This window comes from Onychostoma macrolepis, chromosome 04 (genome assembly GCF_012432095.1).
Source record: "Onychostoma macrolepis isolate SWU-2019 chromosome 04, ASM1243209v1, whole genome shotgun sequence".
NCBI classification, from domain to species: Eukaryota; Metazoa; Chordata; class Actinopteri; order Cypriniformes; family Cyprinidae; genus Onychostoma; species Onychostoma macrolepis.
Window position 1 is genome coordinate 10,835,257 of NC_081158.1, and position 19,149 is coordinate 10,854,405.

At 39.2% G+C, this 19,149-nt stretch overlaps 1 pseudogene; it reads left to right on the forward strand.

The window, feature by feature from the left end:
* Positions 1-2,692, forward strand: part of LOC131538769 (C-type mannose receptor 2-like) — a 42,740-nt pseudogene extending 40,048 nt beyond the window's left edge.
* The last annotated feature ends 16,457 nt before the right edge of the window (positions 2,693-19,149 follow it).

Consider the following 19,149-nt stretch of genomic DNA (forward strand, 5'->3'; position numbering starts at 1 on the left):
ATCTCCTGGACGTCTGTGTGCGTGTGTGGTTTTGTTTTGTATTTTTTCATAGATTAGTAAATAAACTTTGATTCATTTAAAAAGAAATCGTTTGTCTTCTGTTGTGTAATATTCAAGTCAAACTTTGCCCAGAGCCCGTGCTACCTGTGCTCAAAATGAACCCAACCAATTCTGTATTATTATCGTGGCCATGAAATAAACAGAATTGCTGAGATACACTAAGTGCTAGACACTGGACGAATAGTTGAAGTGTACGCTATCAATTTTGAATCAGTCTAATCAAATCAACCCGAATCTCTACGATTCGATTTCCCAGATTAATAAAATAATAGTTAATTTCATTACAACAAAGTTACAGTCAAAAGGACGTATTTTAGTATTGGGTTAGTTGGATACACACACACACACTTTCACACATAAGAGAGTAATACTAGAAAAGCATTGGAAGTGTTATCACTGATAACACTTTTGTGACATTGTCTGTCGGTAGTGCAGCGTTTTTATTTATTTCTTTATTTTAATTTTTTCATAAAATATGTACATAGGAGATGTATGTGTTAACCCTTCTTTTGCCTAATTATTGTCATCTACATTTGTAGGAGATGCTAGGATGGACAGTCCTGGATTCTGTGCACAGTACTGCACATACACGGCCAAGGACAATGAGTCCAAAATAATTATCAGCATGGTCAACATAGACAAGCGAGAAACACAGAGGAACTCTGTTGTAATGGAGAAAGAGGGCTTAATTCGTACCTTTGAGACACTCTGTGAAGAGCTCAAGGTTACAGAGATTTGTACCGATGCCCATGTTCAAATATCTGCCCTCTTCAGTGAGTATTGTATTTTTGTATTGATACACAAACCCAAAAACCAGCAAGGAGTAACATCTGAGATGTCAAGTCAAATTTATACATTTTATTTTTTCAATTTATCCAACAGACAAGGGGAAATAGAAAAGAGAGCGGTGTCCGTCACACACTCGATATCTGGCATGGAGCTAAAAGCTTGAGTAAAAAAATCCTTGCAGTAGGTGTATCTTTTCTAATAATAACATTGTATGGTGCATAACCGAAATAAAAAAGTATAAATTGACAATGGATACAATCTATAAACCTTTACACACAGCTTAATTTAATCATGAATTATGTGCAGGCCGGGCAACAAATGGACTGCACTATTTTACTAAATTGGAACAAGGACATATGCAACCACTTTTGGTATTGCTGCAAGGTGGCAGACAACTACGATGATTTCTTTGTAATCATTGCCTAGAACTCAGAATTATATAATTTAGTCTTGTGAGTTTTTTGTGTATTGTACTGTGAACATTGTTGGTTCATTGTTATTATAAAAATGTCAGTAATTTTGTAACCGGTTCACTTTAGGACAAATGGGTTGGACTCCTGCACCACGTCACAGGAGAACATGCATGGTCCCTTGGTTGAGCAGAGAGACAAACAGTGGTTTCAGAAAGGCTCCAAGGCACATCAGACTCTCACATGTTTAATTCTGGATGCACAATGGTTGAAGAATGTGCACAAGTACCTACATTTCAGGTTTGACAGTAAAGTTCTATGCACTACTGACTGCCCTATGCAGATAGTTCATGGAGATTTCAATGTGTTGCCATTATATGTTCTGAGATTGCAAATCAACAACCTGAAATATAATGCATTCTTTCCTTTTTGTCCACAGGTCTACTTCCGAGCTTGAGTCATTTCACAACCATATACTTATGTATGCTAGCAAGAGATTCTGTTTCTCACCTCCTGTGTACTCAGCTCGCACCATGCTTGAAGGCTTGGACTATAACAACTCTAACGTTATACGCACATAAAGTAGAGAAGGACTACAGTTACATAGCAGACCTGCAGAGTGCTATCCTGATGAAGAAGTTATCCGGAACTGAAGAAATGCCATTGAGAAGATCCCGAAGGCCAGGTGATCCACGTCTACTTGATGTTCTGTCTGGTGGCCATGCCCCAAGCACCCAGGAGTTGTTGCAGACGCAACTCAGCAGAGGGACAGGTGAGCTGATTTAGTTTCTTTGTTCTGGCCCATGACATGAAGGATTCAATAATCATTGAAATATTGAAATGTTTTACAACTACTCTTTTGTGTTACTGCCAATTGTGTTATGCTGTCATCTTTGCTGCAACTAGTCAGTGTTTTTAATGTGTTTATGTAAACTGATATGTAATTGACAATACAATTGTGAAAACCTCTTTCTGCAGGACAGTCCCTTTAAAACCAGTTGTAGACAGCGCTGGCAACGCATGTGAGGACACATGCACAACTTCAGCAGTCATCCAGCACTATCTTTATTACTTTACATCAGGGATGCTAGCCTTCAAGATCCACATGTCTGCAGTGTTATACTCAAATTAGGATCCAACTTACATGACTAAATATAATTTTTTTTACACCATAACACTGTAATAAAACACACAATAAGAAGTTAATTATAATGTAAAAAATAAATAAATAAATAAATAACTGTAGGACAGTGGCTCTACATGACCAAATTTGACAACCTCTGGTGAGCATATACATACAGTTTGCTGTGTTTATAATGTACTGAGTATATGTAAACATTTAAGATGTTTATTTGGATCATCATTGTTATATTGTATTTTTGATTGTTGCGCATGTACATAAATTGTTTCATTGAAATGTCAAGATAATAAAATAGTTCTTTATTATAAAAAATTACAAGTGCCACACAAGAAGTAACAAATTTGTTAGGAAAGAGCACTTAGTTAAAAAAATAAAGGGAATTTGTACAAATACTTATGTCAAGTGTCTACATTATGTATTGTTACATAAATTATTTTGTTTTTTGAACACATCAACTACATTATCTCTGTAACATTTTACAATCTTTGTGGAACATAACCCTGATACTGTCCATGAGGGTCAGGGAAACGATCCTGTAATGTCCATACGCAGCAGCTGGGAATGACCACCCTGTGACCCTGTCCCAGTGCCCCATATTGGCACACAACAAACTGATGGCAAGCAGCATAACGGAACTGCCTATTGCTCTCCCCAGCCTCCACAGCATCAGGAACAGCTCGGATATCAGTCCAGATACGTCTGGCTAAGCGTAGTACCCCCTCTTGTAAAATATAGGCCTCCAAATGGGGGAGTCTGGAGATGCAGTGTTGCTGTTGTTGCCCACAACACTTACGTTCTAAGTCAGATGGTATCTCTTTGCAGTTAGTGCAGACACACCAACTAGGCTGACCAGAGAGAGGAGGGCCAGCTGGAGGAGCATCTGAAGCTGTGAGATGCATGATGTCAAACATCTGACTGGGGTCCCGGGCAAGACAAATCTCCAGAATATGACAGCACTGTTGTAAACTCATTTGTTGAATTCTGGCCTGCAAGGCAAAACATTAGTTAAAATCATTTTTATAGTTTTTAATAAATACAGCTTAGTTTTATAAGAGAAATTGTGTGTACACAGAGCATGACAGGTAAAAAAGCAAAAATAAAAGTATAACTGTCCACAAATAGAGATGTTACAGTAGTTACTGTTGATGTTTCAATAAAGTATTCATAAACAATGTTATACAGTTACTCTGCAATTAGTCTAGTTTGCAGATCTTGAACATGACGTGCATCATCTAGTGTGAGTCCTAATGCTCCTTGTACGGTAACGTTACTCCGACCACGCCAGCCCTGTCCTCTGCAGCCCCTACATATGACCCTTCGTGGTAGCTGCCCCCTAGCACGACCTCGCCGGCCTGTGTCTGCCTGTACGCTCACATCAGACAAGGTACTTGTCTCCATAAAAACATCAACAGGGCCAAGCATATTGTCATCGTGGAAACCCTGACATGCAAGAAATATTATTCCATTTACAAGTTTTGCTAGATACACAACCGGAAAAAAGGTGCATTTAATTCCGTTTTCGAAAAAGTTAATTTTTCTTTCTTTATTTTTTTAAGTTTGGTATTGTAGTACTGTTAATAACTACTATACAGTTTTCTCACTGGTGAATGACTCATGATCTGTTCTGTTGTAGTAATGTAGTGTCAGGTCGTCTGGTCCATGCACGTTCATGCCTTTAGGAGACGTGGCTTTGGACGGCGATTAGCAGGGAGGGTGGGACGTTCACTTTCAGTACTATCAGGCTAAAGTTAGCATTTTCCCAGATCTCCTATTGCACCTTTAAGAGTAATCTGACACATGTTTTCACCAACTTTCGTAAAGTTTTGAGTTTTCCTTTAGGTTTTATAGGCTTTTCAGCATATTTGACCACGCCCCATAATGAGCCCGTTATAGCTAACCAAAGGACAAAATAATTTTTTTTTTGATAATTATTGATTTAGAGAGTCCATAGAATATTACTGCAGTGGTTTGATCGAAAAACCTAGGACTAGTTCGCAAAAGTAGGTTTTTAACATATTTGTGAATATTTAATGAACAATTTGATTGACAGCAATGATTCTTGAGGCAAAGTTGCTCATTATGAGGAGATCTATCAAATGATATGCATATTGTGTGGATGTGTGAAACACCACGTGATTACAGAACCATAAAACTTGTTAGCGCCAATTAGTGGTTGATTTCTTTCAAAATTCTTACAGACCTTTAGGGCCATGAGTCGAACATGCCCACCGAGTTTCGTTCCAATCGACCTCCATTAACCTTGTCAAATAGGTGCTTAAAATTTTGGCTAATGGCAGCCATGTTTTTTTAGATACGCGAATGTCCTCATAGACACTTGTGCAACTTCGGACAAAGACACTGCATACCAATTTTCAAGTCAATCGGACCAACGGTTGTGAAGTTATAGTTGTTTTTAAGTTTTTTCCATCTTATAGTGGCAGAGCTGCCCAATGTTTTTTTTATTTGACCAAAGATTGAGCTCATACACATGTGTACCGAGTTTGGTGAAGATATCTCATTCCGTTCAAGAGTTATAGCTACGAAAAACCTAGGACTAGTTCGCAAAAGTAGGTTTCGGACAGAACTCAATTTTGCGGAAAAACCGGACTTCGTAGAGCAAATTCATTTTTGTTCATGTTGACCCAAGGATTGCAAGGATGTAAAATGTTTGAGTCTATGACAAACGGTGTACGAGCTAAGGCCAAAAATGTCTGAAAATTTAGTTTTATTGCGCTGTAGCGCCCCCTTTTGTCTGATTGGGGTGAGCCTTTGGATTTGAGTAGTGAGCAATACTGCTATGATCTGATCAAGTATTAGCTCTCTAGGCCTTACGGTTTGGGCTGCATGATCAGTTTTACCGGAAAATAATAATAATAAAAATGTTTAAAAATCCTTACAGTTACAATAGGGTTGAACCCCTAATAATAGATGTTTTTTAAGCAGCAAATCAAAATATTAGAATAATTTCTGAAGGATCATGTGACACTGAAGACTGGAGTAATGATGCTGAAAATTTAGCTTTAATCACAGGAATAAATTACATTTTAAAATATATTCTAATAGAAAACACTTATATTAAATAGTAAAAATATTTTAAAAATTTACTGTTTTTGCTGTCCTTTGGATCAAGTAAATGCAGGCTTGGTGAGCAGAAGAGACTTCTTTAAAAAAACATAAAAAATCTTATTGTTCAAAAACTTTTGTAGTGTAAATAAGTAATAAATAAAGAGACAGTTATTTAACAATATGTGACCCTGGACTACAGAACCAGCTTTCCATTGATGTATGGTTTGTTAGGATCAGACAATATTTGGCCGAGATACAACTATTTGAAAATCTGCAATCTGAGGGTGCAAAAAAATCTAAATATTGAGAAAATCGCCTTTAAAGTTGTCCAAATTAAATCTTTAGCAATGCATATTACTAATCAAAAATTAAGTTTTGATATATTTACAGTAGGAAATTTACAAAATATCTTCACGGAACATGATCTTTAATTAATATCCTAATGATTTTTGGCATAAAAGAAAAATCGATCATTTTGACCCATACCATGTATTTTTGGCTATTGCTATAAATATACTCCAGCGACTTAAGACTGGTTTTGTGGTCCAGGGTCACATATGTTAAGGAGTAGTAACATTTGTACAGTCTTACAGTTACAACTGGCCCTTTGAGGGCAGCCATAAGCTGAAGTGGCCCTCAGTGAAAATGAGTTTGACACCCCTGCTCTAAGGAGTTACTTGACATCATTTTTCAGTATGTTATACATTGAAGATAACAGTAACAATACATTTATGTTTTTGGCAGATGCTTTTATTAAAGTGACTTACATTGGATTCAGTTTGTACATTTGATACGTGTACATTTTACAAAACTGCTCTTCAAAAAAAAAAACATCAACAAAAAAAACACTTTATTAAGAAGATGCTTTTGAATTTATATCCAATTTAAACATGTGGCATAACACCATTTTTAATGAATGGTTAAAAGCAACATTTTAAAGCCTCCTCTTTGGATCTTCACTCCCACTGTGATGAAATCAGATCACGCTCTTTCAAAAGCAAGGCTGTGGGCTTGTGTTCATATCAATGTATTGACCATGATAATGCACAGGTAGATACATTTCACATTTAACAATAACATTATATTTGCCTGAAGTACAGTTCTCAACAATACACTTCGGTTCTATTCCCTTAGAGCTTTTAACAATGTACACTTCAAAGAGATCTGTACTTTTGGTATAGTTATTTTTTTTTTCACCAGAGCCATTACAGATTTGTTTGATATTTTCCTCACTGCTCTTGATGAACGATTGTGTTTCAGTTCTTTCACAGAGTTTATTCTTCAATAGATGCTTCCTCCAAGCACGTATATCCTTGGTTTTAAACTGAGTGGGGAGAATGTGTTTCCTCTTAAATTCAGGAAAGCTCTGACACTCTGCTGCATCACTGAGAGCCAGAATAAAAAGGAGCAAGAGAGGAGCCGCTGATCTCATGCTGAGACAAACAGGAGAAAAGGGGATCATTTTTGTTTAATATTTCTGAAAGAAGATTCTTCTTTTTACCAATGCTGCATTTATTTAATAAAGACAGTCTAAAACATTAAAAAATAATTGTTTTCTGTTTGAATCTCTGTTCAGATATAATTGTTTCCGAGTCAAAAGTTCATTTTGACTGACCATTACTCTTCAGTGTCACATGATCCTTCAGAAATCATTCTAATATGCTGATTTGCTGCTCAAGAAATGTTTCTGATTATTATTTTGACAGCTGAAATTTCTTATGGTGCTTAATGAAATGTGAAAACAGATACACATTGTATTCACAGATCAACAGAAAGTCAATTTCGTAAAAAAACATTTTTTTAAACTTACATTTTCAACAAAGTGTGACAGAAATGTTTACTGAATTAATTATAACGTGCAACAATGTCATAACTGAAAAAAAACAAAACAATAGAAACCATCACAGAAATTATAATGGTTTACACTACAAATACCATTACAAACATTACAAACCATCAACTATTAACCATTAAAAACTGGGTTTCTGTAGTGTGTTTTGGGACATTTTCCATTAGGATTTAGTGGTTTTAACAAGCCACCAATAGAAGCCAATTACCAGTAGAAACCCACACGGTCCATTACAGTTTCCATTAAAACCAATACAAGTCCCATTATAACCAGTAAAACCATTACAAATTTTGTGATGGTGTCTATTGTTTTTTTTTTTTTTCAGCAGTGAAATAATTATCTGTTTAGTTTCTGAGAACCAAAAAAAACTTCTATCTGTTTAATAAGTCTCACTTGCAAAGATTAGATGTGTGAGATGGTTTTAACAGTTTTTCTTCCCATGCAGACAGTTTGTGATTGTCATCAGCATATTTGCTGCAATATAATACAATATATAATGGCTATAATGTTTATTCTGGTTAAGTCAAGAAAGATACATCTTCTATTACTAAACTCACTCTAACTTAACTACACTCTCAGAGAAGCTGCCCTAGATTAAAATGTGATGAGTAAACAAGATGCAACAGGATCATACTGTATCTGAATTTCAGGATTGTACAAATGCAGATTTACCTTTGCGCTGTTCTTGAGTGTGTAAATGAGAGATTCTTGTACAGTCTGAGCTGTCGTTCAGAAAGCATCAGCAGTGTCAGAGATGTTCACTGGACTGCTATTTATTGGGCTGAAAAGAGGAAGCTGTGAAAATACACCTTGTTTCTAGGAAAATGCACCACAAGCATTTCTTGTCATCAGGGAAAATTTTGCATCTTTAAGATTATGCAGCATTTTTAGTTGTACACTCCCATTATAACATCTCTGTGGTATTGTTAGTCAGTGAAGCTTTTAAGCGTGTTTGAAATTTATGATGCTTAGAAAATATCCTATTAATATGAAGTAGAACTTACTTGAATTAAAGGGATGGTTCACCTAAAATTAAAATTATGTCATAATTTATTCACCCTCAAGTTATTTCAAAACTTATTTCTTTCCTCTATGGAACATAAAAGATGATGTTTTAAAGAATGTGGGGAACCAATCTGATGCTGGTCCCCTTTGACTTCCATAGTATTTTTATTCCCACATACTATGAAAGTCAGTGGGGACCAGCAACTTCATTTTTGAGTGAACTATCACTTTAACGTTCTACTTGATTCTTCGGTAAGCCCTATCTAATGTTTGCAGATCTGACCAGACGGACAAACAAACTTTTTCAATGGCCTCACAAGCAACAGTAACATAAGAGCGCTCAATCTGAACTTGAACTTTACACTCTCCATTTCTCAAACGTTTTGAACAACATACACTAAGAACTTTTGGTAACACTTTATTTTAGGGTCTCTTAACTAGTTGCTTATTAGCATGCATATTACTAGAATATTAGCCATTTATTAGTAGTAATTAAGCACATATTAATGCCTTATTCTACATGACATTATTCTACATCCTTAATCCTACCCAATACCTAAACTTAACAAGTACCTTACTAACTATTAATAAGTAGCAAATTAGGAATTTATTGAGGGAAAAGTTGTAGTTAATACTGAATAAGTGTTCCCTATTTTAAAGTGTTACCAAACTTTTCTTTACTGATGCACAGGTTGCCTCCTCCATTGCAGATTCTCATAATGGTATGGGTATCGACTCTATGGAAGAACGGTTGTTGCTTAGTTCTATCACAAAATCCCATTACTGATAGGTAATATCCCCAATAGGGCAGCTGTGTTGTGTCAAAATCAAGTAAGAGAATGTGTTTGCTTATAAAAGTATTAAATGCACTGTTATACTGAAATCTCTGACAAGGTGTTGATTGGTTAGAAAGAAGGCTGGTTTCAGGTTGATAGTTGTTGCTGTTATTTAATCCATTGCTGAGTATCATAGTGACAAACAGCAAGAGAAGAACCATCAATCTCATATCCAAGATGGCGGCGCGATCAGTCGCAGCGGCTGCTCCAGGTCCCAAAGACGGTGCTTTTTTGTCTTTTAATGTTGTCTGTTCGTCTCCAAATAGTGTAAATTTACCGCTAGTTCATAAGGAAATCACTCCAAAACTCATATATGTTCGCCAAAGACTTTTGGATATCGGCAACGCATACAAAGATCAACTCTCGCCGGCGGCTACTGAGAAGCTACGAGGCCTTTGTTTACTGCTGGAGCCGGACCTCGAGACCGCGGCCTCGCCTACTGTCGCTACCCGCACAAGGCGGCGTCGCAAGCGGTGTGAGAGAGGACGGAAGCGCGGTAAGCGCGGAGGTATACGAGCTAGGCTGAGGGAAAACCCCACAAGACCGGCTCTTCCAACACTCATGCTCTCAAACGTTCGCTCTCTGGAAAACAAACTGGACTTAATTCAACTCAGTCGATCTACACAGCATGAGACAAGGGATTGTTGTGTGTTTGTTTTCACTGAAACATGGCTGAACGACAACATCCCGGACTCCGCCATTCAGCTGCATCGGACTAACCTGCTACCGCGGACAGAGATTAATCACTGTCTGGTAAGACTCGGCGGTGGCTTGTGTGTGTACGTCAACAAAGAATGGTGTAACAATGCTGGGGTAGTGACAAAACACTGTTCATCGCTGGTGGAGTTTATGTTTGTGAAGTGTCGACCGTTCTATCTGCCGCGGGAGTTCACGGCCATTGTTATTGTCGCGGTTTACATCCCCGTGTGCAAACGCTAAGGACGCGCTTCGCGAGCTGTACAGCGGCATCAGCGAACAACAAACAAATAACCCTGACGGCTTTTTCATCATAGCCGGTGACTTCAACCACGCAAACTTAAAGACAGTTTTGCCAAAGTTCTACCAGCATGTGAACTTTGCAACAAGGGGAAATAACACACTGGACTTTGTTTACACAACAGTTAAGAGCGCATACAAAGCCGAACCCCGCCCCCAACTCGGGTACTCAGACCACATCTCTGTTATGCTAATCCCAGCATACAGACCACTCCTGAAACTGGCCAAACCGGTTCACAAACAGATCAAGGTGTATGGCCAGACAATGCCACCTCAGCACTGCTTCCAGGACACAGACTGGAACATGTTTAAAGAGGCGGCCACCTACAACAACCACACAGACCTGCAGGAGTACACTGAAACAGTGACTGCTTACATCCAAAAGTGCACTGATGATGTGACAGTCACCAAGACCATCACCACACGCGCCAACCAGAAGCCATGGATGACAGCAGAGGTTCGTGGGCTGCTAAAGTCCAGAGATGAAGCATTCAGATCAGGAGATAAAGCAGCCCTCAAAACAGCAAGAGCCAATCTGTCCCGCAGCATCAAAAATGCAAAACGGTCATATGCTCAAAAAATCAACAATCACTTCACAGACAGCAGTGACACACGGAGCCTGTGGCAAGCTATTCAGACCATCACAGACTACAAGCCCCGCCACAGGCCTGTGATGACGACACATCCTCCCAGATACACTCAACCACTTTTACTCACGGTTTGAAATGCAGAATGACACACCTGCACAAAACTGCCCACACCTCCCAACGACCAGGCGCTCTGTCTGTCTCCAGCCGACGTAAGGAAGACCCTATCTAGGATCAACCCACGCAAGGCTGCGGGTCCCGACAACATACCTGGCCGTGTACTGAAAGACTGTGCTGCACAGCTGACAGATGTCCTAACAGATATCTTCAACACCTCGCTGAGACAGGCAGTCGTCCCCACATGTCTCAAATCCACAACAATCATACCAGTACCAAAGAAATCACCTGTGTCCTGTCTAAATGACTACCGTCCCATAGCACTGACTCCAATCATAATGAAGTGCTTTGAGAGGTTAGTCATGCACAACATCAAAACCAGCCTCCCCAACACACTCGATCCGCTCCAGTTTGCATACCATCCAAACCGCTCTACAGACGATGCAATTTCCTCCACCCTCCACCTGGCTCTTACCCACCTAGAAAATAAAGACTCCTACGTTAGAATGCTGTTCATTGACTTCAGCTCAGCATTCAACACTATAATCCCACAACAGCTCATAAATAAACTCAACCTGCTGGGCCTTAACAATTCCCTCTGCAATTGGATCCTGGACTTTCTAACCGGAAGACCTCAGTCAGTCCGTGTCGGCCACAACACCTCGAGCACTACCACACTGAACACAGGTGCCCCACAAGGCTGTGTGCTCAGCCCGCTGCTCTTCACGCTGCTGACCCACGACTGCACTGCCAAGTCCAGCTCCAACCACATCATCAAGTTCGCTGATGACACAACAGTGGTAGGTCTCATCAGCAACAACGATGAAACGCACTACAGAGAGGAAGTGGCACAGCTGGCGGAATGGTGTGGCACTAACAACCTGTCCCTCAATGTGAGTAAGACAAAGGAGGTTGTGATGGACTTCAGAAGGAACTCCGTTGATCACCCCCCACTGACCATCGACAGCTCGACTGTGGAGAGAGTCAGCAGCACTAAATTCCTGGGGGTGCACATCACAGAGGATCTCACCTGGTCCACCAACACCATGTCACTCTCCAAGAAGGCACAACAGCGCCTACACTTTCTCCGCCGGCTGAAAAGAGCAAGTCTCCCTCCACCTATCCTCACCACCTTCTACAGGGGCACCATTGAGAGTGTGCTGACCAGCTGCATCACTGTCTGGTACGGGAACTGTACTGCAGCAGACCGCAAGACACTCCAGCGGACAGTGAACACAGCTGCAAGGATCATCGGTGCCCCTCTCCCCTCCATCCTGGATATTTTCCTCACACGATGCTCCAGCAAAGCCAATAGTATCGTGAAGGACTCCACACACCCCTCCCACAGTCTCTTCCAGCTCCTACCATCAGGAAGACGGTACCGGAGCATCAGAGCCCGCTCTGCCAGACTGCTCAACAGCTTTTTCCCCCAGGCTGTGAGAGCCCTGAACTCAAATCACCCCGCCTCTCTGAACCCCCATACAAACCCCTACCTCCTGAAACATGTAACGTGCAATTCAAGTGTGCTACACACAGGTGAGTGGGCCTGTACAAACCACCTGTAGTAGCACACTCTCCTCCTCTATGCGCACTAGTCACTTTTCACACACACTGCTGTGTGTACACAAATCCCACAAAAAGAACTCAGTAATATATGTATGTTTACATGCTCATGCACTACAAATCATCCTGCACTGTTCCCCAGCCAGCTGCTTGAACTCAATGTTTCTCCTTGCACATGTACAGTATTTATCTGAAGCATTCGTATAGTTTGTATAGTTTGTATTTTTTAGTTTGTATAGGTACTTTTTATAGATAGTATATTTATAGTCAAAATCTATCAGTAGGATAGTTGTGTATAGGTTTATATTGTTTTACTTCATTGCTGTATGCCTGTATTTATGTAGCACCGTGGTCCTGTGAGGCACGACATTTCGTTCCACTGTATGCCCCCGCATGTAGCGGAATGACAATAAAGCTCAACTTGACTTGACTTGACTTGAATCGCATCCTAAACAGCAGAGCGACAGATGTTTAGAGCTTCACAGTTCATTATAACAGTTATAATAAGAGAAAAAACAAGCTTATGAACAACTTAAACACTATAATAAACATGTGACAATTGCATGCCCAAATACACTAATAGCAATAACAAAGTGGCTTGAACATGATCTGAGCTAGTTTTGTTGAAGATTAGACACTATAAATCACATTATGTGAATCTGTTTAAAATTGTGGTAAGGTTGACCTTGAAAAATCAAAGTAAAATTATAGACATAAACATGATGAATTTGTCATGTTATTCTAAAAATATAATGATTTTTGATCATGCTTTGTACATAATGTATATATTTATCCATTATGGCCAGTAAATGGCGCTGTATTCAGATTGCTTTCCTTCGCTTCTGATTCTGATTGACTTGATGATGATCAACACAATTGGTATTTAGCATATTTGGTTATTATTAAATAGTTATTAGCTTAATATTTAATTAGTGTTTTACATCACCTTGGCTGCTAAACATAAAGATTTTGTGCAATAATTACAAACCTTTTGCTACAACAGCTTATTGCTAGAAATAATTAATACATATTTGCAGCACACATTTGATACACTTTCTAAATGTAACATAAAACTAAGTCAGAAAATGGTGTAATTTTTTCTTTTTAATTCCTGAGAAGTTGTTCAAAGTGTTTGTTTAAAGTCTGTTGGTTAGATAGTTTGTGCTGTGAAAGCATTAAAATGTGTTAAATTGTTTCTTCAAGGTTTTTTTTCTAATTCAAACTGACTGTGTGTTTGATGTAAGCATTCCTACAATGTAACTGTCACCAGCTGGAGTGCCCATGAGCTCCTCTAGAGGGCACTCCATCCTGTACCTTTGCCATTCACTCAGGACTCCATTTCCCATAATCCTTTGCCCGGACTCATCAGCATTCATTACCAGTTCAAAGCGGCCTCATATTAGATGGACTATAAAAGATGCACACACACTCAAACTCATCGCTGGTGATTGTTAGCCTGTACATTTTCTAGTTTCCGTGTTCCTGCCTTTGTTTCCTTGTTTTACCCTTGTGTTTTTGGTTCTTGGAATGTTTATCCGGTTTTTACGATTGTTTGCTGCCTGCCCTGACCATTGACTGTCCTGTGGATTACTCTTTTGCCTGTGCCTTGGATATTACTGTTTGCTGGTGTTTTGATTTAGCCTGTTCTGACCATGCTCTTAATAATAAAGCCTTGCATTTGAATCCAACTCCTCACGCTCCCTTCGTTTCATTAACATGCAGTATGTCAAACCTGTATTTGATTACGTTTTTAATCTTTTATAACTAAATTAAGCAACTAAATGTTAAACCGTAATAATAATAACAAAAAAGGACTTCGGTTCGGCACCTTGATTCACAGTCATCACACCAACTCGCCTGCTCACAAACTGCAGGAAAAACATGAACGCTCTCCCTAAAACCAAGAACTTCATTGCCCCCAAGTGGACATAGAGCAAACTCAACTTAATCTCCCCTCTTTTTCTTCTTCTTTTTATATATATATATATATATATCAAGGAAGGGGGGGGACGGGACAAAAGGGACAAAACTCTCAAAGAGGAACATACATATACAGTATCTCTCACAGAAGTGAGTACACCCCTCACATTTTTGTAAATGTTTTATTATATCTTTTCATGTGACAACACTGAAGAAATGACACTTTGCTACAATGTAAAGTAGTGAGTGTACAGCTTGTATAACAGTGTAAGTTTGTTGTCCCCTCAAAATAACTCAACACACAGCCATTAATGTCTAAACCGCTGGCCACAAAAGTGAGTACACCCCTAAGTGAAAATGTCCAAATTGGGCCCAATTAGCCATTTTCTCTCCCCGGTGTCATGTGACTCGTTAGTGCTACAAGGTCTCAGGTGTGAATGGGGAGCAGGTGTGTTAAATTTGGTGTTATCGCTCTCACTCTGGTCACTGGAAGTTCAACATGGCACCTCAAGGTTAAAGAACTCTCTGAGGATCTGAAAAAAAGAATTGTTGCTCTACATAAAGATGGCATAGGCTATAAGAAGATTACCAAGAACCTGAAACTGAGCTGCAGCACGGTGGCCAAGAACATACAGCGGTTTAACAGGACAGGTTCCACTCAGAACAGGCCACGCCATGGTTGACCAAAGAAGTTGAGTGCACGTGCTCAGCGGCACATCCAGAGGTTGTGTTTGGGAAATAGACGTATGAGTGCTCTCGTGTCCTGTGGTCTGATGAGACCAAGATAAACTTATTTGGTTCAGATAGTGTCAAGCGTGTGTGGTGGCAACCAGGTGAGGAGTACAAAGACAAGTGTGTCTTGCCTACAGTCAAGCATGGTGGTGGGAGTGTCATGGTCTGGGGCTGCATGAATGCTGCCGGCACTGGGGAGCTACAGTTCATTGAGGGAACCATGAATGCCAACATGTACTGTGACATACTGAAGCAGAGCATGATCCCCTCCCTTTGGAGACTGGGCCGCAGGGCAGTATTCCAACATGATAGCGACCACTGCCTTGCTAAAGAAGCTGAGGGTAAAGGCGATGGACTGACCAAGCATGTCTCCAGACCTAAACCCTATTGAGCATCTGTGGGGCATCCTCAAACGGAAGGTGGAGGAGCGCAAGGTCTCTAACATCCACCATGGAAGAGTGGAAGGGGACTCCAGTGGCAACCTGTGAAGCTCTGGGAAACTCCATGCCCAAGAGGGTTAAGGCAGTGCTGGAAAATAATGGTGGCCACACAAAATATTGACACTTTGGGCCCAATTTGGACATTTTCACTTAGAGGTGTACTCACTTTTGTGGCCAGCGGTTTAGACATTAATGGCTGTGTGTTGAGTTATTTTGAGGGGACAGAAAATTTAAACTGTTATACAAGCTGTACACTCACTACTTTACATTGTAGCAAAGTGTCATTTCTTCAGTGTTGTCACATGAAAAGATAATAAAATATTTACAAAAATGTGTGGGGTGTACTCACTTCTGTGAGATACTGTATATCTACATCACAGGCACATTTTCAACTTAGTCGTGTTTCCATACTCCTTCACTAAGAGTCTTTAGAAGCTGTAATGTGGGAGGACCAGAGAATCTGCTGGACACCTCCAGACTGGATCAGCTCTTTTATGCTGCTTATTTCAAGACGGAGCCTCTTCTCTGAAACAGACTTTGACAATCATTCCCTTCTAGATGCTGTGAAGTCTACAGTTACACGAACAATTGGCAAGTTGTTCAATGTACTGTTACCAGTTGTAATTTCTAAATAAACTGCAGCTAAACACATCCCACTGTCAATGCCATCAGCAAGTGCCAATGTTTCTCCTGCCAAGGTGCTCCAGACAACTCTTCCAACACTCTTAACAGTAATGTGCAGCGTGGCAATTGCATGCAATGTTAAAACATACACTTCGACAACCACTCAGCTCTAATGCAGCTGCAGAACAGGTCCCATTTTGTCTGTTAATGACTGTCATTCATGGCTTACACTGAAATTATGTTTTGATCTCTTGTTTTCAGTCTGGCTGACTGTCTGAATTAGTACGTACATCTTAAAACTTCTGAGAAAAAAAAACAGGCAGGTATATAAGGAGATATAATGGTGTATGTGACAGGTTAAATCCTGAATTCAAGTAATATCAAAGGCTGGGTTTATTATTGTGGCAATCATATATATAATTTACTGAAATATTATGCAGCAAAACACACAAACAATGCAAGGTATATACATACCTGTGCGTGACTTTGTTCACACAGTCTCTGACAGAAGATTCACCAACTCTAGAATCAATCACACCACCACACTACCTTGATACCGATGTTCACTGTCATGAAGCCTGTTATCACCTGTGAAAAAAATACAACAAAACAAAATTTATATGAATTTTGGAATTCATATCTCAAAATTAGGGGTGTCAACGTAAACGCGTTAACGCATGCGATTAATCCAAAAAATTTTACGCGTTAATATTTTTTTAACGCAGATTAATCGTTTGATAAGGTTTGACCCTAACTTCTTCCCATCATCGCAGCGCGGAAGGTTATCTATCATTGTGTGATGAGGGTACAGAACCAGTGTCGCCAGGGTAACGGCACAAGTGGGCTATTTTGAAAATACAGTCGCGAGAAAAAATTACAGAGCTGTGGGTTGCGGTTTTTTGGGCTACTTATTTAATGTACCACGGCCGCCCAAAGTGTATATAGACAAATAAAAATGAAAATAGATCCTTTTACTAATGTGTATTACATTTGGAATGTATCCCTGGCAACTTAAGAACAGAGAGGCGGTTGTAACATCACAAACAACGTGAGTTTCAGCAGAGCAGCTGAAATAAACATGAAAACAGCCACTATAGATTATAAAGGATAATAAACACACGATTACGATAGATATGGTCTGTATGTTGATTTACTTAAGATTGAATGTGTACATCTGAAATGCTAATTTGTGCAGCGATATAAAAGGCTATAAATAGCATATTTTAACAACAGTAAACGACCAAATTCCACATGTGATCGCAAAAGGAAGTTATTACAAACACTCGATGGTGGTTTGAAGTGAGTTCTGAGTAAAAGTGTATTATTAATCTCATAAATTGTCTTATGTAGCATGATGCTAATGTTAGCTCTAATGCAGCTGCAGAACAGGTCCAATTCTTCTTCATAATGCATTTTGTCATAATACTTCATAAGGTCGCAAGAAAATGTTTGTTGTATTTATTTAGAAATACTTTTGATAATAGTTGGGTAAATGTATACTGGGATTGAAGCGATGTGGCTTGGTAAACGTTTTATTGCCAATATAAATGCTGATAATGGCTGAATAAAAACAAAAAAATTATGATAAAATAATAATAAGGATTATGTCTCATACCTGGCGGAAGTGTGAAAGGTTCTGTTTCCTTAAACTAGTTTCATGCATTTCTTTTTCAACACATTTACAGGTAAATCCTACTATTTTAAATTTGTGATTAATCACAGCCTGTGATTAATCACAAATTAATCAGCAACAATCAGACCTTATTACAGAAGAAAGAGATTATTTTAATTACACTCTAGAGATGGATTTCAGCTTTGAAAGTAAATGTTAACATTTGTGCTTATTGGATTTGTGCAGGAAAACTGCATTACATTCTGAATTACGCCATCAGGTGTGCCCCTGTTGTTTGTACTACCAAGTGTCTGTTGTTTTCTCTACAATGACAAGGGTAATGATCATCTGAAAGCTTACTTAAATTCTGATGCATTACTTACAATGACAATGGTGTCGTAACCTGAATTGCACCCTTGGGGTATCAATACACTGTCATTAAGCATTTAACCTGTTGATAACTACTACGACATTTTAAAAGTGTCACTTGGACATTCAAAATCAGAACAAATTATTCACGTATTTCCAGATGCTGGAGTTGGTATTTCAGGGCAACATATAGTTCTTCTAACATTTGTTCTGTAATTGACAGGACTGTGTTTGTCTTGCCCAGCAACAGGGCAAAAACTCAACTTCCTAGTTGTACACATTCAGATATAAAGTTTTCAAAACATTAGCACCTACGCCTCAACATATGTCCACAGGTCTGTGAATATTCATGGATTCTGTGTTGTTGATGTTGACCTCCAAAGGTGTTATGTTGTGCATCCACTGTTGAAAAGAGTAAAACAAGTAATGGAAATGTAATAATTTTATTAACTCTTATTTCAGATTTTAGGGAATTATTAAAGACTTGGGTTGGTTTTGATCGAATTTGTTAATCCAATTCTTATACCTTATTAACGACGATTATCTTTAAAATCAGCATATCTTAACAATTTAGTTTATCTTAACTCGTGGCCAACAATAAAAACAAACAAAATAGTAATTTATCAATTTCGAGCACGGTAGCACGGGGCTCGACAGCTCAAGGCAGTAACTGAACAAGTACAAAGACGCAAACTCTGCTCTGTAAAATGAACCGGGTTTATTGCTATTCTATTAACCTAGGATACATGAGCTAAACTAAATAACAAAACACACACACATACACATATAACGTTCAGGAATTTAAAGAAAGTTCAAGTCTAGCATTCTTTTGCTATTTCAGAAAGATCTAGCCTGGGGCAGGTCACGGGCAGAAAACCTTATCTTTACTTTTAAAGATTAAGACCAGCTCAGTGAGACATGAAGATAGTTGTTACTTGCTCTGAGTTGACAGGCGATCTGTTGTTTTCCTCGTGGGTCTCTGCGTGGTCGAAGGGAATCTCCGAGGCCTCTGATGTCGTCATTGCGTTGCGTC